We start from the raw sequence: 24323 nt of genomic DNA, 5'->3' as shown, positions 1-24323 counted from the left end.
TACTGAGCCTGCGCCCTAGAGCCTGTGCTCTGCAACAAGAGAGGCCACCGCAGTGAGAAGCCCGTGCACTGCAATGAAGAGTAGCCCCCACTCACCGCAACTAGAGAAAGCCAGTGTGCAGCAACAAAGACCCAACGCAGCCAAACAAACAAACAAACAAAAAACAGCAGTGTTGCAGGAAAGGGTTTATTTATTTATATTAAGAAATAAGTGAGATATGGTAGAAAGAACATCCAAGTTGGAGTCAAACTTGGCTTAAATCCTGGCACTACCAGTTTATTTTTCTGTGTGACCTTGACCCAGTCACTCAGTGTTTGTTAGCATTATTTTTTTTCTTATTTCTCTATTTATTTGCTTTCTTACTTTTTTTATTAGTGTGCATATATTTTATTTTATTTTTTATTTTTAACATCTTTATTAGAGTATAATTGCTTTACAATGTTGTGCTAGTTTCTGCTGTATAACAAAATGAATCAGCTATATGTATACATATATCCCCATATCCCCTCCCTCTTGTGTCTCCCTCCCACCCTCCCTATCCCACCCCTCTAGGTGGTCACAAAGCACGGAGCTGATCTCCCTGTGCTATGCGGCTGCTTCCCACCAGCTATCTGTTTTACATTTGGTAGTGTATATATGTCCATGCCACTCTCTCACTTCGTCCCAGCTTACCTTTCCCCCTCCCTGTGTCCTCAAGTCCATTCTCTATGTCTGCGTCTTTATTCCTGTCCTGCCCCTAGGTTCTTCAGAACCATTTTTTTTTTTAGATTCCATATATATGTGTTATCATACGGTATTTGTTTTTCTCTTTCTGACTTCACTCTGTATGACAGACTACGTCTATCCACCTCACTACAAATAACTCAATTTCATTTCTTTTTATGGCTGAGTAATATTCCACTGTATATGTGTGCCACATCTTCTTTATCCATTCATCTGTCAATGGACACTTAGGTTGCTTCCATGTCCTGGCTATTGTAAATAGAGCTGCAGTGAACATTGGGATGCATCTGTCTTTTTGAATTATGGTTTCCTCAGGGTATATGCCCAGTAGTGGGATTGCTGGGTCGTATGGTAGTTATACTTTTAGTTTTTTAAGGAACCTCCATACTGTTCTCCATAGTGGCTGTATCAATTTACATTCCCACCAACAGTGCAAGAGGGTTCCCTTTTCTCCACACCCTCTGCAGCATTTATTGTTTGTAGAGTTTTTGATGATGACCATTCTGACTGGTGTGAGGTGATACCTCATTGTAGTTTTGATTTGCATTTCTCTAATGGTTAGTGATGTTGAGCAACATTTCATGTGTTTGTTGGCAATCTGTATATCTTCTTTGGAGAAATGTCTATTTAGGTCTTTTCTGTCACATAACATGCCAATAATCAAATCAACCTTTTGAGGTTCCCGTAAGGACTAAAGGAAACATTTTGTGCAAATTGTCTAACACAATGTCTGGCACATAGGAGATCTTCAACGGCATTCATTCATGTACAGACCTTGAGTATTCTCTAGACAAATGGGAAGAAGATTGTGAGATGGAAAACATAAGAGAAAGGAGAAATTATAGAACAAGTTTCCATAAGTTGGAGCAGCAGAGGAAGTGTTTTTGAAACAAAAGACTGACAATAATTACCTTACAGGCAGAAAGGAGAAAAGGAATAGTGAACATTTAAAGAAATTCTGTCAACTGAAGAATAGGGGTTTTAGGATCACCAATCTCGGAAATGTTGGAAGAAAGATTACCTTATGAAGGTAAGGTGCGGGAGGGGTCGTAAATGGTGTTGGGTACTGGAAGGGAATAAATAATATTTGGAACAACTGCTATGGGTATTGGGGCAGGGAATCAACAAAACAAGAGAAGGATTGCTTAGAAGTAAGGAAGGTCAGTAAAGCCTGGATGGCATGAGTTTGCTGTTGAAAAAATTAGCAAGGCATCAAAAAGTGTGTGTCTAAAGTGTTACTGGTCAATTCCATTTATGGAGCACCATCAGTGCTGGGCAAGATGGGCTCTCAGTAGAGGAGGAGGACGACAGAGCTGGAAAGCTGTGTGTGTATGTATACATACATACACACACACACATTTACATTCTGTCAAAGAAGCAGAATAGCTTGCTCAATCTAGTATTATGTTATACCTGGAAAAGACTTTTAGAGCTTATGTAGTTCAACTGAAACTTAGATGTGAGAACTGAGTGTGACTTGCCAGAAATTGTTTTAGTAGGAGGCAGTATGTTATAATGGTTAGGAGAATGGCACCAGGACCTGACTTCTGGGGTTTGAATCCCAGTTGTGTGACCTTGGGCAAGTTTCTTAACTATATAAAGCTTATCCACTGCCTGTGATGTAATAGTCACTCCATAAACGTTTTCTAGACTCAGGGCTCCTGATTCTTGTCCACTGTTCTGTCTGCTACATGGGGCTGCCTTGTTGACTAACAGACCTCCTTGAGGACTGACTGTAAGTCTCTTTTGGAACAACCCTTTTCTTTACAAACCATATTAACTATATTGGGCCCGTGTTTCATATGAATTTGCATCCTTAACCTTTGACACACCAAATTTTTTTTCAATGTTCCTACTGAACTGACACAGTGGCTTCACAATAAGGATGATCTTGCTTGAAATACGTGTAATGAATAATCTTTGTATGTAATTTATGAAGCCAGTCCCATTTCTTTTGACCGTATAGCTTTTACAACAGCTCACTTGAAGACTAATCTCAGTTTTCTTCATCAGAATTCTGTTCAAAAGGGAACACTATTGAGCATATTTTTTGACAAGGAGAACAAGGAACAGAGAGGATCAGTGAGTTTCCTGAGGCCAAACAGTGACAGAAGTGTGGGGCATGAAGCATGGATTATCCACAACTTACCCAGTGGTGTGGCTTCTCTTCCAGTTATAACCTCAAGCCAACATGAGCTGATCTAGAGGCCTTGGGACATTGCATAGATGCTTAAGGTAGACCATAAAGCATTAAACTCCCTTTTTCAGAACCCAGAAATAATTTTTCTTTTCCCTACTTCTCTCCCTTCCATTTTTGTGGCAAAGGAAAAAGAATTAGAAATTAGACCTAGCGAGGCCATTTGGGCCTCAGAAAACAAGTCAGTTGTTTGTGTTTCCTTCACTCCAGAGATATTCTGAGGGTTGGTACACACCAGCCTGGAGGAAGGAAGGATCCATGGACCATCTCATTTCTGACTCAGGCAGCCAGCTGGGTGTTGAGACTATTTGCATGGCTTCCAATCCGTCAATGCTTGAAAACATTTACTACGGAAAGGATCGCTGGCTCGGGGAAGACATTTGTCTAATTCGGCAACAGCACTTTACACTGCATTTCCAGATTATGCCTCTCCTTGAAAATGATCTATTACAGGAGGAGTTTATAAAATTAAACACTTGTCATTATGCAATGCAAAATTCATGAAGCAACCAAATGTCAGGGATCTACATATTTAAAAGATGGGAGCTTTAGCATTTCTTTCCTGGCAGGGATTCTGAGCAGTAAAAGGCCCAGAGAAAAACATAGTTAATCACAAAGCTGTTTTGGAACGGACCAAACCACTCCTTTTGGGCACCTTGTTTTCCAATTGAAAAAAGTAATTATTTCTTTGATAAATATTTACTGAGTATCTACTATGTGCCAATCACTGTGCAAAGCAGGGGGCAACAGCCATGAATATAGGCAATATTCCGGCTCTCATGGAGCCTACATTCTAGTGAGTGGTGGGCTGCAGGGAGGTAGGCAACAAACAAGTAGACAAATACATGAACAAGAAAATACTTTTGATACACAAGGTTCCCTCCCTACCCACATACACTATTTTTTTCTGTCAAAGAGAAAGGAGAGCTGTGTCTTCAAACTACAGTAACCATTTTGGAATTGCCAGGGTGAAACCATACGCATGTGAACAGTTAACACTAAGCAATTATGGGGAGCAGAATACCACACTAGATTCAGAAAATTATGGAATACCAAAGGTGAAAAATAAACTAGCTGCCTGCAAAGCACTTTCCTTTGAAAAAATATAAACCACAGTCTTGACAAAATTGAAGATCATCCGTCGGGACCCTCTAAGTCACGCTGTCTCCCACTGCACCTTCACTTCTAGCTCTGCAGGAAAGAGGAGGTAATAAACACCTGTCCCCAGGTTTGGCCTGTGATAGATGCAGGAAGATTAAGCAACTTCAGCATTTTCTTGCAGGCCCAATTACCTGTCGATTTTATGCTCATGACAAACACTCCTAGAGGAGTGCACTGCTAGAGGGACCGGGGACTTATAAGTCTGCCCCTAATGACTTTTTCATTGGGAACCACGCCTAGTGGCCCTGATTCCTCTTGGGTATCTGTTCCAGCAGTTTGAGGCCCATGAATATGCTAGAGCCTTCCCCTCAGAGCTCTGTTGTCACTCTGTCGTCTGATCACCAGCTCACATCAAGGTCGCCAATTGTGTCATGACATTGAGACCCAGCTGCTTTGGCACAGCCATTTTTATGCCAGGAACTTTTCAACATGGAAACGTGGCTTTGACGTAATATTTTAACTTCTGACTTTCAGCGTTTTAAAATACGCATCATGGTGAGAGTTAAAGGTGTAGTAAGAATCGAGGGTGTTGGCTTCACATGTTAATTAGTAATGACACAACAAAGAAAACAGTGATTTTGTGCATTGAAAGTGCCATTCGATGTCAAAACAGCTACAGCAGAATGAATATGTCAAAGTGAACGCATCAAATCACGTCAAAAGTTCTTGGATTGTCCTCTTCCTTTGTCTTCACTACTCATCTAGGGCATGATGGAGGAGGCCTATTCCAGGAAACTCCTTAGTCTGAACATGATATGAGCATCCAACCTCAGCAGCAAATCACACAGGTCAGACATCATGAGGCTCTCCTGCCATAACATCATGCACCTGTGTCAGACAGCAGGGAGCAGCTACTGGGGGGGGGGGGTTGGTGATGAGGCTATCAGGCCGTGGCCTGTCAGCAAAATTTTTATGAGCATCTATAGTTCCCTGAAAGTGGGCCCACTGAGGGAGGATCTCAGAGAAGAGGTTAGATCAGAGACAGGTGTGATTCATCTTAGACTGCAATCAGGGACGAACACATTTTGAGAGGAGTGAATGAGGCATTCCAGGGGGAGACTGTTGTACACAAAACATTCTTGTACCAGGAATGCCAGAGAGATGAGCTTGACCAGAACTTGGGACATGTGTCAGGGAGCATGTGTTCTGTGAAAGTGGGTTAGAGTTGGGAAAGGGCTCAAGTGTGTGAGGCTAAGAAACTTGGTGGTGCTGAGAGGCAATAAGGGGCTATTATGGCATTTTAACAGGTGAGCTCCATGACGGCCTACTATCAATAGTTAAAAGACTACCCCCCCCCAAAAAAAAAAAAGACTACCCAAGCTTTTTTGTGAGATGAACTGGTACAGGAGTGGAATTAGAAGCCAAAAGAACTGCCCTAAAGTTACTCCCCAGCCCACGTATAAGGCAGTGAGGATTTAAACTCATTGTGCAGTGGCTGCAGAAGTGGAAATGAAGATGTGTATTTGAAAGGAATCAAGAAGAAGGAATTTCCAAGTCCTGGGGGAAGTTAAATATTGGGGGTAAAATAAGGGTAAATCTAAAATGAACCTAAGGTACTGAACTGAGTTGAAGATTGGGAACATTGTTGCCATTGATAGTAATGGACAGAATTGGGAAACATGTCTGTTTGGGGGTGAGTCAGAGCCCAGAATTTACTTACTTATCGTAGTGTTGATGGGACAGCCAAGAAGAACTATTCTGCTGCAAAGGTAAATGGTGCTATGGGTCTGAAAAGAGGTTGAAAAATCACAGTAGAAATGGAGGATTTGGGAACTATCTTAGTAGAATGGTAGCTAAAATCATGTGAGCAAATCATAATCATCACTATCACCACCACCAATTGCTATCATCATGAAGCATTGTATAAGGATACAGTGGGAGTGAGTAAATATATTTGTAAATTCACAAGCATACCTATGAACAAAATCCAAGTTCGATAAAGTCCCCAGATAGGAAGACAAGAAATCAGTGAAAAATGTAAGACACTGAGTTATTTGAAAAACAGAATAAACGAAGTAGAGAAGAGAGGAGAATGCTTCAAGAAAGGGGTGCAGTCAGGATGCCACGATGAAGCAGTGAATTCAAGAAGAGGAAACAGAAGTGAACTATTTGCCCTAGAAAGGCTAACTTCCTTTTTGGAAAGTAGCGAGTTTACAGACCGGGTTAAGTAGGGAGAGGCTGGAGAAGAAGTGGAGATTGAAATAGAACTAAGTTTAAAAGGACAGAATCAAAGTTGGAAGGAACTTAGAGGTCATCTATTGTGACAACTTCTCCATTTCAGGAATCACTTTCGAGATCGGCAGACCTAACAGATGTCACTTCCCCATGTTGGAAGGGCGCTTCCTAATTTGTCAGGCAGTCGATTCTGTATTTGAACAATAGGATGTTGGGTCAATGAATTGCTCATTTCCTTGAGATAAAATATGGAAAGATACAAGCACAGAAAGTAGAAATTTGCCGGTAGCAGGAAACTATAGAGGGATTAAATCCCTATATTTATTTCAACTAGAAGAGAGCTTGTGCATATTTAAAGGACATGAAAAAGGAGCATTAGAGAGTCTAGAGAGAGAAGGATGATAAAACCTCTTAGAAGCCAGAGGCAGGAAGTGATCAGAGACACAGATGGAATGGTTATTTTCTTTTTATTTATCTACCCACTAACCAGTGCCTAATGCAGTGCTTTTAGCATAGCATGCGAGCGGTAGAGAGATGTGCTGGTTGATTAAATGAGAAGAAAAACATTTTTGAGATCCAGGAAAAGAAAAAGGGAGGAATTCAAAATCAGATCTGGGATCTAACTAGTGATACAAATTGTGTGAGCTGAGGACTAAGAGAAAATTCAGAAGCATCACTTTTGGCCACTAAAAAGAAAATGGCTGCTGTTTTAGACAATTTTAAAGATAATGATTAAAAAAAAAAAAAAGCTGTGTGACTCCTTTGTATCTTCTCCCAAAACTGAAGTAATAGGCAAGGCATTCGGATCAAACCGTTCCTCCTGGAGGATGAGACATGCCAACAGAACCTTGGCCAGATGGAAGCTGTAGAAAAATCCTCAGAGGGGCATTTTGTTGCCCAGTCAGTTTGGATTTAAATCAGGTGCCTCCAGGGTAAAAGGCCAGAGCTTTGCCAGTCAAGAACAAGGATGTAAGATGCTGCTGTGTGAAACAAGTTAAGTTGCTTGGTTCCAGGGAATATGGTCCAAGTGTCATAAATGCATCTGTTTAATAATGCATATCAGTAGCTGTTCCAGAATTTGGGTGTCTTGCACTGCCTTTGTTTCCTCATTTCCAGAAAAATGAACAAACCCATGTCTTAGTGAAAGCACTAGATGGCAGCATAGGACATCTATTCAACTGTCTCTCACCACAGGCTGCTGGAATTTTGACAGATACAAAACGGTACCTGTGGTTTTGTGTATAAAACTGATATAACTGTTTGTACATTTAAAAAATGTAACAATAAATTAAACATAAGGGAAAGGGGTTGCTAATAAATACAGTGTTAGACTGCATTTTTGTATACCAGGTGACGACAAGCTTGGGCATTCAAACCTGATTTGTGCAGGGGATGGGCAGGATGGGAAGCAAGTTGAAGGAGTTGCGACATGTACATGCTGGTTGGTTATAGCTTCCTTGAGGTTTGTTGATGATTTGCCCATATGCCTATACACAACACACAGAGGTGAAAATCTAGGAAGGTGAGGGGTGCAATATGTCTAAAAGTCTAGTTACAAGGGATTCTAGAAGGAAGCACTGTTCTGTGGTTCCCTAACTCAGTGTTTGGATGGGTGGAAGCTGAAAGTGTGAGTTCATTATATGTTTTTTTTTAAAGGGGGACACAAATCATGCCTTTCCATCATTTCAAAAATGGACCCTTTATGCCTGCCCACATCCTAGCCTATCGGACTGGGCTCTGTACACACTGTCATCTAGGCCGATTCATTTTCTTGGTCAGAACAAGGTACAGTCTGAGATGCCAAGGACGTGAATTTGATACCAGGAAGGGCCAGTTGGCATGCTGCAGAGAAGAAGGAAAGCAAAAACGATTCCAGGCCATACATGGTGAACCTCACTCAACCAGCAGTAATAGAGATTCTTTACCACACCTAGAAAAATAATTCGGAGCATAAATCCAATCATGCTGGTCAGAAACATTGTCATTTTATTCTTTTTTTAATTCAACAAACCATTTATTATCTACGATGTGCCAGGCATTGTGCTGGGCAATGAAAGAGAGCTAAAAACAAAAAATAAACAAAAAACCCTCAAAACCCAAAACAGGATATAACATAATGTACAACTTATTTATCACAAAGACAATAATAATAATAGTTACTACTGGCATAATGGCTTATAGTTCATGACACATAGATCCACAATATCTTTTTTGGGTCTGACAATAACCCTGTAGTTTAGATATTTTTAAAGGTGACGAAACTCAAGTTCAGAATTAGTAATTTGCCTAAGATCATAGCCAATAACTAGAACCAGGGGAACTTGAGGCTAGTCTTTTGACTCTAATTCCTAAACTCTTTCCACTACGCCACACAACTATAAAGAAAATGCTTGTCAGATTTTGTGCCATTTCAAGCTCTTCTCTTAAAAACATTTTTATCTCAGAAATGTGTGAAATTCAGATCAAAGATTTGAATTCAAGTGCTGTATGATTATTTGTTTAGTAAATGATGTTTAGAAATAAAGCCATGTTCTACTAAAGGTAAAATAAAAACAAAAGTAAGGTGCTAAGGAAGACCATTTCACCTTGGTTTGAGGTTATTTGATTGCTTATTTACAACTAGGACAAATGCTCTTTTTATTAGCGATCCTGTTTCTATTGAGTGAGCATATAGACTTCTTCTGGTGTAGGAAAGGGTATTTTCCAGATATCATTTCTTAACTTCTTATACCTAAATTTCTCTCACTTCCCTCATTGTTTCCCCAGGGTTGCTATGTTTTGCTCTGTAGCAAACAGAGTGCTACAGAGTGCTCTGTAGCAAATAGTGCTGTATACTCAGCACTTCGCAGACCGCTTGGCATTTAGTGGTTTCTCGTTTATTTGTTGAATGAATGGAGTAAATGAAAATGGAATCTCCATCTATTGGCCTCATTTGGTCCAGCCCAAGCCGGCCTTCTGCCTCTTTCCAGAGGATCTCTCCATTTTAAGGTCAAAACTTACCTCAGATCTTATCTACTAAACAAAGCTGTCTGTAAGTTTCTTTAGCAGTGTACAGGCCATTGCCACATAATTTAGCACTTCTTTTTAGGTTTTCTTGCATTGTTCTCCAGTTGTTTCATGTGGGTGAGTCATGTTTCCCCAACCAGAGTATCAGGTCTAGGAGGGCAGTGCTTGTCATCACATATCAGTTTACTTGCTTCTCACATTTTGCCTATTTAAATCTGTAAATTCTGTGTGGTCATGCCTTTCTGTGGTGGCACATTCCAGTCTAATCCCATCTACAGGCACTTGAGCATGAGTGGGGAGGTAGAGATGCTATCTTTTTTGGGGGGGCATGGCACCAGGTGAAATCATCCTCTTTCAATGTGGGCATTCAAACCAACAAAGAGGCCGTGTTGCTTTATTCCTGGAGCCTGCTGATTGCCCATTTTAGTGATCTAGGTCCATCATCTCTGTTTTAGCTAGTCACAAAGGGCCAGTTGTAAACAACCACAGACCAACCTGGATCACATTACCCAGGAGATGAGCAAATGCCAAGTATAGCCTTGGATAGAGTCTGGAGGGCTTGAAACTTACAGCTTGTGATGTAAGTCAGAAGCAAAGACCATAAAAAAGTAGGTTGATTTCCTCCTACTTAGCATTCAGTGGAATGAATCATTTAAATGCTCAATGATTTTTTTTAAACAAGCTTTCAACATAGAGATTAATGAAGTTTTTCCCTCCTTTGCTTTCTGTATGCATAAGCCCAGAGTTGGCTTATATGTAGGCAATATGTTGCCATCTATATGGTGGGATTTGAAGTCCACAGTTTTCCCCCTGCTGACCTACTATAGTACAATCTTTGGCATCACTTATTTCGGATAAAGCATCACCTCTAGAAAATTTCTGTGAAAATGGATATGACCTGGCAGAGACCTTAGAAATTACTAACAAAGAGTAATTCTTTAGGTCATTTAATTTTCTCTCAGCATCTGCATCACTACTCCTCCAACCTTCCACTCCCCCCGCCCCCTTCCCCCAGTAGAATAAGTAGGAGGGCAGAAAGGAAAAAACTCATCACTCAGGGGTAAAAAATTCTAAAACAATCTTTGTTCAGCTTATAATTAATTAGAGTCAATAGAAATTTGGAAACACTGAAAGGAGAATTCTGATCTTCGTGTGAGAATACTTTAAATGTTAATTTCCCCCCTCCTGTGTTAGTGTTAGAATTCTCAACAGGTAATGATTTAGAATTCTTCCTAAGGCTTTATGGATGGCCACAAGAAGGTGGAAATACTTTCACTTTCTACAGTGATCCGACAGAGATCCAAGTCAGTGAGAAGAGACACAGAAATCCAGGCCAAGGGTTGGTGTTCCCAGCTCAGGGACAGAGAATCCCCATAGCCCGTGCCCAGCAAGGGGTGAGCAAGTTCTCTCTTTGCTGCCTCTAACTGTCCTTAAATCTCAGGGACCCTTTTAAGTCTCAACTTGCAACAGGTGACAGAAGCGTCTCAGCAAATGAGTCCTTGCAGGTGGAAGAGAGAGAGTATGCACCTGCCCTCAGGAGAGGGGCAAAGGGAGTTTCCCACAGAATAGGTGGGATTAAACCTGACAGTGCAAATAATTAGGCTGCAGAAAGATTGTTCCTGAAGCGCACACTTAGACTGAGTACCTGCTTTTATAAACAAAGAAAACTTTTTGAGACCAGAGGTGAGAGGATCAAAAGTCTGAAGGAGCCAGAGTCTATTAGTTTTTATTTTGTGGGATGTTGGGGAAGGGAGGAGGGGCAAGATCCCAATTCTGTATTCTCGGTCAGTGTCCTGCCAGGTTGGTCTGAGGTTTCAGGTACAGGTGTGCTCCATCTCAGGTCTAAACAGCACATACTAGTTTACTGGTCGATGGCCCTCCTATCAAAGCCCTCCAAATCCTTCTGTAACTGTCTTGCACCTGGCCTAGCCAGAGGTCCAGGGAAATACATGTTTCCATGGGAACTGTGCCCAGGAGAGGACACAGCAACCAGTGCGGGAGTGAGGGGAAGGCCTGCAACCTGGGTCCAATGTCCCAGGTTCTTTCAGTCTTTGTGATGTTTGCCTGTATTTTACTATTTTGTGTTTGTAAAAACAGCCACAGGAAACCTGATCTTTTCTTTGTAAGCAACACATCTACAGAATTAAGAGGTCTGTGGGACCAATTAAGCAGTGAATCTTTAAGGCACCAGATCCTTTACAGTGACTCAGGCTAAACTACCTCAATTGCCAGAAGACCAGCTTTGCCTTCGCTGATGTGCCCGGAGCTGAACTGTTTTAGGGAGAAGAGTGAGAATCAAAGGATTGTGTGTGTTTGTGTGTGTATGGTGTCATGTGGTGTGGTGGTGTGTGTGGTGTGGAGTATATGAGTGTGTGTGCATGCATGTGTGTGTGTGTGTGTGTGGATGGTGAATCTTATATTCCATAGCTTAATGGAGTTAATGGGAATAATATTATTATATGGTTTTAGGCAAATTGTTCACTTATGTTATTGGCATTTCCAAGTATCTGCAGCTGGGTCAAATGAAAGCTGGACTAAACTTTACCTTCAGTTAATATACTCTGCTGTTAATTCTGCCAGGTAGCTCAAATGTTGATAGACCAATATGCAGTCCAGACAAGACAGCATGGGGTTCTAGAAGGGACTTAGACCTCGGGGGCCGGTGTGCTGGCCTAGACACATCCTAGCTGTATAATCACCCCAGATGGTTGTTATGAGGGAAAAAACTAAGTATCTCAAGAAAAGTGCTCAGCATGTGGCCTATCATTTAGCCTGTGTCCAACAAACAGACTTTCTCCTCCTACCTGGCATATTGAGCAGAAACAGTGTCTTAGCCCTTTCCTTTTGTCCTTCTCACTTTAGAAACCATAATATAATCCTCTTTTTCCTGTCCTCCCAGAAAATTCACTTCATTTTCCATATAAAGCTAAGACATAGTAACAAGATGGCCCTAAATAGCACATACTTCTGATGTGAGGAAATATTTTCTTATGTCTACTGTGGGGACTTTAAATTCTGGGCTCCAGGCTTATGGTTCCATTGAGTAATCACATGACTTAGAGCAAGACTGTAGGAACTCTAAGTCACTATTTTCTTCACACAAACATAAAAATTATCCTTCAAAGGCCTGAATCAGATTTTCTGTGCGGGTACATAACCATCTCTCATTTCCATGCTGGTCCATAACCATATCTTGCCTTTGGGAACTCTGATGGCCATTACAGTTACATGTTCTGAGATGATTTCTTCCATATTAATAACATCTCTCCAACCAGATATTCAGCTATAAGTGTATAGGGTCCATATCATATTTTTCTCTGTGGTATGTTTATTGATTGGTGGATGACATTATCTAGGGAGTAATTATCTAAAATGTGGACTACTGCATTTGGATCTCTTGCTGCTGCTTCTTCGTCTTCCTCTACCATTTTACCTATTTTACAGCTCCAAGCTTTTCCACCAGACAATGGACAGGACAGAGGAAAGATAATCTGGTCTCTTGGTCCACTCTTTGATGAAATAGAATTTGAGAAACCCTTGCCTAGAATGAGATTTTTTAGTTCTCTGTGGTTTTTCAGTTATTCATGCATTCTTTGTTACTACTGGCAAGGCCTCCTGGAGAGAACCTCATGAAAACTTTACGAAGAACCACTATTATTGCAGGGAAGTAAGGGTTAAGTATAATATATGGAATGAAATGTAAGTGCTGCAGCTGTTCAGCTGGGTATAATAATACACACCTGATGCTACTTATATTCTGATGTCCTGGTAGCAGCTGCTAAGAATTTTTAAACAAAGAAAGCACAGAATATTTGCATAACTAACTCCAAGTTTAGGAATTTGTTTTATTATTGTTAATAATGAGAAGGAGGAGAAGGGAAAAAAATCAAGGCTATATAATTGGTGGAACCAGTTAAATGCTCGCTTCCTCCCTCTCTCCTTCCATCCACCTCCCTCTCTTTCTCTTTCTATACTGCTGAAGGTAATGGGTGGAGGGAAATAAGAGGAGGAATTGGGAAGAGTTGTATATATCACAAGTGGGCCAGTTTTATTCTGCTGGTCTCTGTCATAATGACAACTGAGAAAATATTCCTAACAGCTCCCACGTCTCCATTTCAGCAGCTACTAACATCACACTATCCTAACACTGGAGTACCACGGGCCAAGTCCACATACTATAGAAAGTGTTGAAATGTAGCTGCTATTTACCAACAGCAGACAGCCTGAGCACTGTGGGCATATTTCCCATATGGCACAGCATGGTAGAAATGTGGGCTTTGCCAAGACATTGGTGACCTTACATACATTTGCAAAAAGTCAAATACAGTAAAGCCCATTTCCAGGGCCTGAAACAGTTTAACACTAATCACAGGGCTTTCCCTTCTAGTTTTTACATCCTATTTGTATCACTCTTTCAGAGTCCATTAAGATGGGGCTCTAAGGCTAAGAGGCAACGTCACAGGGCCCTTGCTGTTCTGTGCATGCTAAGTAGACCACATTCCTGCCATGGGATGAACGGTAAAATGGCTCTGATTTCTAAATAGAGGCAGTAAGTCTTTAAAGAAACGTAACTTCATTTACTTTCAGTGGTGAAGGCCGTTGCCACTTGCCTGTGCCAACTTCCACTGGAGCCCAGTGCTGGGCCTAGAGGGTGGAGTGGGTATAGAAGAGAAGGACTGCTTCTGGCTGTCTGCTTCTCTGGTTATTTGCAAAGCCAGTGCAGCCCTCCTGTTATTACGAGATCTGAGGCAAAGAATTGAAAGTGGCTGGCTTAGATTTTTATGTCCCAGGGTGCCAATTGCTTTTGAAGGAAAGTAACGGCATTGAGGTGATTATCACCATGCACAATAAAAGAGTACAAAAGTGGAAATAATCTGTCAAGAGTTACCTTGGCTTAATTTAGGCTTTTGGGAGATGAAATGGAAAGGACCAAGGCTTTAATATCTATTCCTTATTCTTCCCATCCCTCCAATGCCTCACTCTCCATCCCTGACTTTCTAGAAAGCTGTTGTTTACAATGTATTTATGGGTACAGAAACAGCCAGACCTGTTTGAGAGCCTCAAAGATACGATCTCAGAGAGTCATTCATCAGAACCTCACGGATCTCCACTAAGGAGAACAGTATAATATTCTTGGGGCAAGCAGTAGGCAAATTCCTTTGCATATAAGCAACACTAAGCAAAATCCCTCTCCCATTGCCTATCAAATGCTTTACAGTTTGTAGACACATCGTTCCACCAAATAAAGCAGATGGAAGTCAATATGCCTTTTTTTTTTTTAAATATATTTATTTATTTATTTATTTTTGGCTGTGCTGGGTCTTCATTTCTGTGCAAGGGCTTTCTCTAGTTGCGGCGAGCGGGGGCCACTCTTCATCGCGGTGCACGGGCCTCTCACTATCGCTGCCTCTCTTGTTGCGGAGCACAGGCTCCAGACGTGCAGGCTCAGTAGTTGTGGCTCACGGGCCCAGTTGCTCCGCGGCATGTGGGATCTTCCCAGACCAGGGCTCGAACCCGTGTCCCCTGCATTGGCAGGCAGATTCTCAACCACTGCGCCACCAGGGAAGCCCCTCAATATGCCTTTTAAAATTTATGCAGCTTTTAATGGAAGAATGATCGGCCACTCTGTATGCAATGTAGGGTGACAGGCCTGTAATGACTGTCTCCAGAGTGTTCCCTCCAAACAAGGGAGGACTTTCTCTGGTTACTCTGTAACCCTGGATGGAGCAGCATATTTTATCTGTAAATGTATTGAAGTCTACAGGACTGAGCTAGGTATTTTTCCTAGGATTTAGAAATAGACTGCTTAATGTCGGGTGTTCGTCACTTCTCGGTTAGATTGTTCAAGCTGATTATTTTGGTCAAGGGAAAACTAAGGTTTTTAAGACCAATGTAATTATTTTGCTATAGCATAGAGAAAAATGCTCTTCACACAAACTGTGCCACAAAAGTCTCACCAGATCCTGATCCTTAGCCAGTTGTCTTGCAAATACATATTACTAATCCCAGGAGGAACTAGGGGAATATTACAAATACAGTCATCCCTTGGCACCTGCGGGGGATTGATTCCAGAAATCCCCCACCCCTGACAGATACCAAAATTCACAGGTACTCAAGTCCCTTATATAAAATGGCATAGTATTTGCATATAACCTATGCACATCCTCCTATAAACTTCAAATCACCTCTAGATTACTTATAATACCTAATACAATGTAAATGCTCTGTAAATAGTTGTAAGTACAATGTAAATGGTATGTAAATAGTTGCTGGCATGTGGCAAATTCAAGTTTTGCTTTTTGGAATTTTCTGGAATTTTTTTGGAATATTTTCGACCCGTGGTTGATTGAATTGGTGGATGTGGAACCAACAGATTTGGGAGGCTGACTACATGTAATAATACAGCGCATGTATCAGTCAGCATAGGTGAAGTGCTATAGCAAAAACTCCCGAATCTCAGGGGCTCAGCACAGTGAGGACTGACTACTGGCTCAAGTCACAGTTTAATGCAGGTTGGTGGAGTGAATGCGGGTCTTCCACACAAGGTTCCTCCATATTCTAGGACCTTGAAGGGCTCCATTTTATTCTCTGAAATCAGCTAACATAGAAGAAAGAGCATGGAGAAGGTACAGCCATTCTAACCTGCCTTGGCACAGAGGTGACACATTGCTTCTTCTCAGGTGTTATTGTGAGAACAAGTCACATGACCCTGTCTAATTGCAGTGGGTCTGGGACATGTGGCCAACCATTCACCAAAGAAAAGGACACAGGTAAGGGTGTGTGTCTATCACAGTGCAACTCTCTGCTCTGGCAATAGCAGTATCTTTGTAAACAGAGGACAAGCCTTTTTTTGTCGTTGTTATAGGATTTAGCTGGGGCATACTGCCAGCCTTATTCCATGTCATGATTTGTAAGAGAATTGCAGACACAATAGAGTGACTGTAAAATTTTCCTTTTGTATTACCTTCTCACAATATACATCCCATCACTGAATATCATAGCTAGGGATCAATATTTCAGGGCGACAGTGGTGGATTCACGACCAGTCAGATCTTGTCAAGTGAGCATACACCGCAGGCCCTTGATCTGAGCCTGGGTAGCTGCTTAAGAGGGTTGTAAATTTCAAGACAGTGCCATTCCCAATTGCAATGGCACCTCATGTTTCATTTCTAGCTCCTTGGTGAGAGTGTCTCCTCCCACTGGCATGACATTTAGATTGTTTTAGTGGCTCCTAAGATGGGTGTGAGGAGAACAGAAAAACTCCTTTGAATTGTAATCAGTCTGTCTCCAGACACAGTGCTAGCAAAGATGCCTAAACAGCACTCTGTAAAGATAAGAAAATATTTGTGGTGCTTCACACACACCTATAGACAAAAAACAGTTCTTGTTGCTGTAGAAGCAGCAACACTGTGCAGCCTTAATTAAAGCATCATCTGACCTGTTTTTTTTTATGCTACAGTTGCAGAATCCTGCTGAAAAAAAGGATTAATTACAGATGAGCTGTGTGTCATGGTAATTAACTATTGCGGTTTCTCTTGTTTGCCACATTCTGGTACTTTTTCCGCTTTAGTACATTCAAGAAATGAGAATTTTTATCACATCTCCTGCCTGCAGTCCCTGCTGGATTTGTCACACATAAATTTGCATGGCATACACAAAATATTGAGCCATCAGCAATTTTTTTATCCCTATGCGCATTGCAACAGACAGCAAAGTTAAACTGGCAGTAGGGCAAAAAGGTCCAGGTATTAGAGATATTAAAGTGATCGTGAGATGTAGGGAAAACAGATTGAGAAAGGATCCTGAAGTGGACAAAAGCTAACTTTGGAAATATCCAAGCACATGTTGACAGGAGGCGAATAAATTGAATCCAAATGATCCTGATGAGACAACAAGATCATCTGGCTCTGATTTGATTAAGACTTGGGATTTTCCACTTAATGCTGTGCAAGCTCATTTACTGCCAAGGTCACATCAGGTTGTACGGTTTTCCACAGGATGTAGAACTTCCAAAAGCATCCATGGAAAGTGCAGCCATAATCCTACAAAATGCATAATTTCCTCTACCTGAAAGGATTCTATTAGCATTACCATTTGATTTCCTAAGCATAATGGCTAAAAGTGCATCCAGCACCACCTTGCAGTTCCTTTGTGTTTTGGTTTGTACTCAACTCAGTGGAGAGCTGTGAGTAGTTAACAAAGATAATCAGTGATAATTTTCTTTGACCTGGAGCTTCTTATTGTGGTGCTGTAGACAGCTCAGGTTATGGCTGCAGCTTCCCTTCCATCACCTCACTTCTAGAACTTTTGAAAATAACCTTTTCACCTTCATTCCTCTAGCCCTCTTTATAGTTGTTGTATAGGTGTATAATTCCCTGTTTTGAATTTCTGTCTAATCAAAATGCCTAGGGTGGCTTCACTTTTCCTAATTAAACCCTGATCTTTAGATATAATTTCCAAAAGTAGAGTTCTAATTCTGCATCTGACCAATTTCTGAGTAATTACATATAAAGGAAATTTTTTTGTGTACATAGTCAAAATTTCAATTTGTGATGAATTATTTTGTAACAAGTTCTTTTAGAACATAAATTATTTCACCTCTCCTTTCAAAATAATTTCCACATAGGCTGTAATATTACCTAGTGTAAATGCCAAACATACTAATCTAAGGGCACAGAGATCTAATCTCTTAGCTTCATCACATATTACTTTTTGGAACAAGGCAAGTTACAAATAAATAATTAACAAATAAGGTATCTTTTGATTTTCTAGAAAATATGCTTCCCATATTTTCTAATGGTTGATTTAATTCTACCAAGTTTATCTTGTAACTTGTACAAGATAAACCTAACTGGAGAGAGAGTTGTATGACCATTTGCTAGTCATTTAGGATTGTGTTTCCCATATATGTTAATAAAATCCTGGGGGTCCACTCAGTGCCTTATCAAGGTTCAAAAATGTCTCAACTATCATATTTGGTTACATAAATACATATTTTAAAATAAGGCACTGAATATGAACAGTTGTAATTTGTGTTAAAGAATTAAAATCCATAAAAGGTAAGGACTGTATGACTGGTGTCAGAAGTCAGGGTTCTGGCTGATTTTCTGCTTTATAAATAGCAGATGCTCTGTTCTCTTAGACAAACTGAAATTCACATACACATGCCTTCTTGCACATGTGCCCACTACAGTTAAGAATAATTGATGGACTTTGGTGATAATTCAGAAATAACAATAGTGGACATTTCTTTATTCTTTGCAAAATTTAATTGTAGGAAGACTTCTTCAGTTTAAATTTAGTTTAGATAAATGTGTGGCACATACATACATTGATGTAGGCGTCATGGAAGAACATGGAATTCTCTCCAGAGTGAGACAGATAAACATGAGTATGTGACTTTAACATTTTTCTCAGATATGCTTAAATAAAAATACAAGATACTAAATAATTTTGGGAATGACATTAAGAAGGAAGATGTGGGGACTCCCCTGGTGGCACAGTGGTTAAGAATCCACCTGCCAATGCAGGGGACATGGGTTCGAGCCCTGGTCTGGGAAGATCCCACATGCTGTGGAGCAACTAAGCCCATGTGCCACAACTACTGAGCCTGCATTCTAGAGCCAAAGAGCCACAACTACTGAAGCCCACATGCCTAGAGCCTGTGCTCTGCAACAAGAGAAGCCACTGCAATGAGAAGCCTGCACACCACAATGAAGACCCAATGCAGACAAAAATAAAAATAAATCAGTAGGGAGAGACCTTCAAGATGGCAGAGAAGTAAGACATGGAGATCACCTTCCTCCCCATAAATACATCAGAAATACATCTGCATGTGGAACAACTCCTACAGAACACCTACTGAACGCTGGCAGAAGACCTCAGACTTTCCAAAAGGCAGGAAACTCCCCACGTATCTGGGTAGGGCAAAAGAAAAAAAGAAAAAACAGACAAAAGAATAAGGATGGGACCTGCACCTCTGAGAGGGAGCTGTGAAGGAGGAAAAGTTTCCACACACTAGGAAGCCCCTTCACTGGCGGAGACAGGGGGTGGGGGGGGGGAAGCTTCAGAGCCATGGAGGAGAGCACAGCAACAGGGGTGCAGAGGGCAAAGCGGAGAGATTCCCGCACAGAGGATGGGTGCCGACCAGCACTCGCCAGCCCGAGAGTCTGCTCACCCGCCGGGATGGGTGGGGGCTGGGAGCTGAGGCTCAGGCTTCAAAGGTCAGATCCCAGGGAGAGGACTGGGGTTGGGTGCATGAACACAGCCTGAAGGGGGCTAGTGCGCCACAGCTAACGGGCAGTGAGTCCGGGAAAAAGTCTGGAACTGCCTAAGAGGCAAGAGAGCATTTTTTTGGAGTGTGCGAGGAGAGGGGATTTGAGCACCGCCTAAACAAGCTTCAGAGACGGGTGCAAGCCACGGCTATCAGTGCAGACACTAGAGACAGGCATGAAACACTAAGGCTGCTGCTGCAGCCACCAAGAAGCCTGGCACAGGTAACTATCCACACCTCCCCTCCCGGGAGCCTGTGCAGCCTGCCACTGCCAGGGTCCCCTCATCCAGGGACAACTTCCCTAGGAGAACACAGGGCGTGCCTCAGGCTGGTGCAACGTCATGCCAGTCTCTGCTGCCGCAGGCTCGCCCCGCATTCCGTACCCCTCCCTCCCCCCAGCCTGAGTGAGCCAGAGCCCCCTAATCAGCTGCTTCTTTAATCCCATCCTGTCTGTGTGGGAACAGACGCCCTCAGGCGACCTACACGCAGAGGCAGGGCCAAATCCAAAGCTGAACCCCCGGAGCTGTGCCAACAAAGAAGAGAAAGGGAAATCTCTCCCAGCAGCCTCGGGAGCAGCGGATTAAATCCCCACAATCAACTTGATGTACCCTGAATTAGTGGAATACCTGAATAGACAACGAATCATCCCAAAATTGAGATGATGGACTTTGTGTGATTTTGTCTGTATAGCTTTGCTTTTACCATTTGTCCTAGGGTTCTGTCTGTGTTTTTTTTTGTTTCTTTGTCTTTTTAGTATAGTTTTTTAGTGCTTGTTATCATTGGTGGATTTATTTCTTGGTTTGGCTTCTCTCTTCTTTCTTTCTTTTTTTTTATTTTCAATTTTTTTATTTTTTATTTTTATTAATTTTTTATTTTTATATTAATAACTTTATTTTACTTTCTTTTTCTCTTTCTTTCCTTTTTTCTCCCTTTTCTTCTGAGGTGTGTGGCTGACAGGGTCTTGGTGCTCTGGCTGGGTGTCAGTCTTGTTCCTCTGAGGTGGGAGAGCCAAGTTCAGGACACTGGTCCACCAGAGACCTCCCGGCTCCACATGATATCAAATGGCAAAAGCTCTCCCAGATATCTCCATTTCAACACTAAGACCCAGCTCCACTGAACAACAAGCAAGCTACAGTGCTGGACACCTTACACCGAACAACTAGCAAGACAGGACACAGTCCCACCCATTACAGAGAGGCTGCCTAAAATCATAATAAGGTCACAGACACCCCAAAACATACTACCAGATGTGGTCCTGCCCACCAGAAAGACAAGATCCAGCCTCATCCACAAGAACACAGGCACCAGTCCCCTCCACCAGGAAGGCTACACAACCCACTGAACCAAACTTAGCCACTGGGGGCAGACATGAAAAACAAGAGGAACTATGAACCTGCAGCCTGCGAAAAGGAGACCCCAAACACAGTAAGTGAAGCAAAATGAGAAGATAGACATGTACGCAGCAACAGATAAAGGAGCAAAGTAAGAACCCACCAGACCAAACAAATGAAGACAAACTAGGCAGTCTACCTGAAAAAGAGTTTGGAGTAATGATAGTAAACATGATCCATAATCTTGGAAATAGAATGGAGAAAATACAAGAAACGTTTAACAAGGACCTAGAAGAACTAAAGAGCAAACAAACAATGATGAATAACACAATAAATGAAATTTAAAATTCTCTAGAAGGAATCAATAGCAGAATAACTGAAGCAGAAGAACGGCTAAGTGACCTGGAAGATAAAATAGTGAAAATAATTACCGCAGAGCAGAATAAAGAAAAAAGAATGAAAAGAATAGAGGACAGTCGCAGAGACCTCTGGGACAACATTAAACACACCAATATTCGAATTATAGAGACCCTAGAAGAAGGAGAGAAAAAGAAAGGTACTGAGAAAATATTTGAAGAGATTATAGTTGACAACGTCCCTAATACGGGAAAGGAAATAGTCAATCAAGTCCAGGAAGCACAGAGAGTCCCATACAGGATAAATCCAAGGAGAAACACGCCAAGACACATATTAGTCAAACTATCAAAAATTAAATAAAAAGAAAAAATATTAAAAGCAGCAAGGGAAAAACAACAAATAACATACAAGGGAATCCCCATAAGGTTAACAGCTGATCTTTCAGCAGAAACTCTGCAAGCCAGAAGGGAGTGGCAGGACATATTTAAAATGATGAAAGGGAAAAACCTACCACCAAGATTACTCTACCCAGCAAGGATCTCATTCAGATTCGACAGAGAAATTAAAACCTTTACAGACAAACAAAAGCTAAGAGATTACAGCACCACCAAACCAGCTTTCCAACAAATGCTAAAGGAACTTCTCTAGGCAGGAAACATAAGAGAAGGAAAAGACCTACAATAACAAACCCAAAACAATTAAGAAAATGGTAATAGGAACATACATATCGATAACTACCTTAAATGTAAATGGATTAAATGCTCCCACCAAAAGACATAGACTGGCTGAATGGATACACAAACAAGGCCTGTATATATGCTGTCTACAAGAGACCCACTTCAGACCTAGGGACACATACAGACTGAAAGTGAGGGGATGGAAAATGATATTCCATGCAAATGGAAATCAAAAGAATCTGGAGTAGCAATTCTCATATCAGGCAAAATAGACTTTAAAATGAAGACTGTTAGAAGAGACTAAGAAGGACACTACATAATGATCAAGGGATCAATCCGAGAAGAAGATATAACAATTGTAAATATTTATGCACCCAACATAGCAGCACCTCAATACATAAGGCATATGCTAACAGCCACGAAAGGGGAAATCGACAGTAACACAATCGTAGTAGAGGCCTTTTAACACCCCACTTTCACCAATGGACAGATCATCCAAAATGAAAATAAATAAGGAAACACAAGCTTTAAATGATACATTAAACAAGATTGACTTCATTGATATTTATAGGACATTCCATCCAAAAAACCTAGAATACACTTTCTTCTCAAGTGCTCATGGAACATTCTTCAGGATAGATCATATCTTAGGTCACAAATCAAGCCTTGGTAAATTTAAGAAAATTGAATCGTATGAAGTATCTTTTCCAACCACAATGGTATGAGACTAGATATCAATTACAGGAACAAATGTTTAAAAAATACAAACACATGGAGGCTAAACAATACACTACTAAATAACCAAGAGATCACTGAAGAAGTCAAAGAGGAAATCAAAAAATACCTAGAAATAAATGAAATGAATGAAATGAAAACACGATGACCCAAAACCTATGGGAGGCAGAAAAAGCAGTTCTTAGAGGGAAGTTTATAGCAATACAGTCCTACCTCAAGAAACAAGAAACATCTCAAATAAACAACCTAACCTTATACCTGGAGCAATTAGAGAAAGAAGAACAGAAAAACCCAAAAGTTAGCAGAAGGAAAGAAATCATAAAGCTCAGATCAGAAATAAATGAGAAAGAACTGAAGGACACAATAACAAAGATCAATAAAACTAAAAGCTGGTTATTTGAGAAGATAAACAAAATTGATAAACCATTAGCCACATTCATCAAGAAAAAAAGGAAGAAGACTCAAAACAATAGAATTAGAAATGAAAAAGGAGAAGTAACAAGTGACACTGCAGAAATACAAAGGATCATGAGAGATTACCACAAGCAACTATATGCCAATAAAATGGACAACCTGGAAGAAATGGAAAAATTCTTAGAAAAGCACAACCTTCCCAGACTGAACCAGGAAGAAATAGAAAATATAAACAGACTAATCACAAGCACTGAAATTGAGACTGTGATTAAAAATCTTCCAACAAACAAAAGCCCAGGACCAGATGGCTTCACAGGCAAATTCTATCAAACATTTAGAGAAGAGCTAACACCTATCCTTCTCAAACTCTTCCAAAATATAGCAGAGGGAGGAACACTCCCAAACTCATTCTATGAGGCCACCATCACCCTGATACCAAAACCAGACAAAGATGTCACAAAGAAAGAAAACTACAGGCCAATATCACTGATGAACATAGATGCAAAAATCCTCAACAAAATACTAGCAAACAGAATCCAACAGCACATTAAAAGGATCATACACCACGTTCAAGTGGGGTTTATCCCAGGAATGCAAGGATTCTTCAATATACGCAAATCAATCAATGTGATACACCATATTAACATATTGAAGGAGAAAATCCATATGATCATCTCAATAGATGCAGAAAAATCTTTCGATCAAATTCAACACCCATTTATGAAAAAAGCCCTCCAGAAAGTAGGCATAGAGGGAACTTACCTCAACATAATAAAGAGCATATATGACAAATCCACAGCAAACATCGTCTCAATGGTGAAAAACTGAAACGATTTCCTCTAAGATCAGGAACAAGACAAAGTTGTCCACTCTCACCACTATTATTCAACATAGTTTTGGAAGTTTTAGGTATAGCAATCACAGAAGAAAATAAATAAATAAAAGGAATCCAAATTGGAAAAGAAGAAGTAAAGCTGTCACTGTTTGCAGATGACATGATACTATACATAGAGTATCCTAAAGATGCTGCCAGAAAACTACTAGAGCTAATCAATGAATTTGGTAGAGTAGCAGGATACAAAATTAATGCTCAGAAGTCTCTTTCATTCCTATACACTAACGATGAAAAATCTGAAAGAGAAATTAAGGAAACACTCCCATTTACCACTGCAACAAAAAGAATAAAATACCTAGGAGTGAACCTACCTAAGGAGACAAAAGACCTGTATGCAGAAAACTATAAGACACTGATGAAGGAAATTAAAGATGATACA

This window comes from Balaenoptera musculus, chromosome 2 (genome assembly GCF_009873245.2).
Source record: "Balaenoptera musculus isolate JJ_BM4_2016_0621 chromosome 2, mBalMus1.pri.v3, whole genome shotgun sequence".
NCBI classification, from domain to species: domain Eukaryota; kingdom Metazoa; phylum Chordata; class Mammalia; order Artiodactyla; family Balaenopteridae; genus Balaenoptera; species Balaenoptera musculus.
Note: the sequence above shows the minus strand (reverse complement) of the source record.